At 44.4% G+C, this 894-nt stretch overlaps 1 protein-coding gene across 1 annotated transcript in view; it reads left to right on the top strand.

Moving 5' to 3' along the window:
• ABCB11 (ATP-binding cassette, sub-family B (MDR/TAP), member 11) overlaps positions 1-894 on the top strand; it is an 83,679-nt gene that overhangs the window by 40,064 nt on the left and 42,721 nt on the right. The window lies entirely within an intron of this gene.

The raw sequence follows: 894 nt of genomic DNA, 5'->3' as shown, positions 1-894 counted from the left end.
TGAAGAATTTAGGTTCAATGCTTAAAAATATGAGGAGCTATCACAAGGCCCTTAATTTAGTAATACTTATTAATATTAATTGTTAACATGAGCTGAACCTGATTCTAAGAGCTGGGGGTGCAACAGTGAACTAGAACAAATAAGGCCCCTGCTGTCTTTCTCATGCTGGGAGACAGACAATGAAGAAGTAAGCACATTCAAGGACAAGACAGTATCAGACAGGGTAAGTACTATACAATGAAGGAAACAAAATAGGGCAACGCGATAAGGTAGGAGAAGGAGTCTTTAAAGTGGATGGCAATTAAAAAGAGTCTTTTAATTGGGTGACAGCATGTTTGAGGAGGTAGCATTTGAGCTGAGAACAAACAGGAGAGTCAGCCATAAAAAGGGCGTGGGGGGTGCGTGGGAGCAGTGCAAGGGAAGTAAGAGCGGAGGGGATATTCATGGAAGAGAGATCTCCAGGTTGAGAAAGGGCTGGTGAATTCAAGAAGCTGAGCAAAGTCCAGTGGGACTGAACAGAGTGAGCAGGGGGCAGAGGCTGGAGGCATGGGATGGGCCGGACCATGCAGCACTTTAAGGCCAAATTCATAAGACTGGATTATTGTCTAAATTTGGCAGCGAGTCTGTACAAACTTGTAAAGGACTTTGGTAGCCTGGCTAGGGTTTTCCTGGCTAATCTATTGAAGCACAGTGAAGGTCAAGCTACAGAGTCAAAATCCAAGCACAGAAGGGGGAGTTGGCAACCTGCTATTCTTTCTCTCCAAAAAAAAAAAAATTACTAGGCCAAGAGTCAGAAGCCCTGGAAATCCAAAGCGGATTTGTGGGTCCCCCTGAACTATGACTATTTTTTGCCAAACAATGAGGCTGTGACCTGCGTAAGGAAACTACTCACCA

This window comes from Propithecus coquereli, unplaced genomic scaffold (genome assembly GCF_000956105.1).
Source record: "Propithecus coquereli isolate 6110/MARCELLA unplaced genomic scaffold, Pcoq_1.0 Scaffold34, whole genome shotgun sequence".
NCBI classification, from domain to species: Eukaryota; Metazoa; Chordata; class Mammalia; order Primates; family Indriidae; genus Propithecus; species Propithecus coquereli.
Note: the sequence above shows the minus strand (reverse complement) of the source record. Positions and strands in the feature narration are given on the sequence as shown.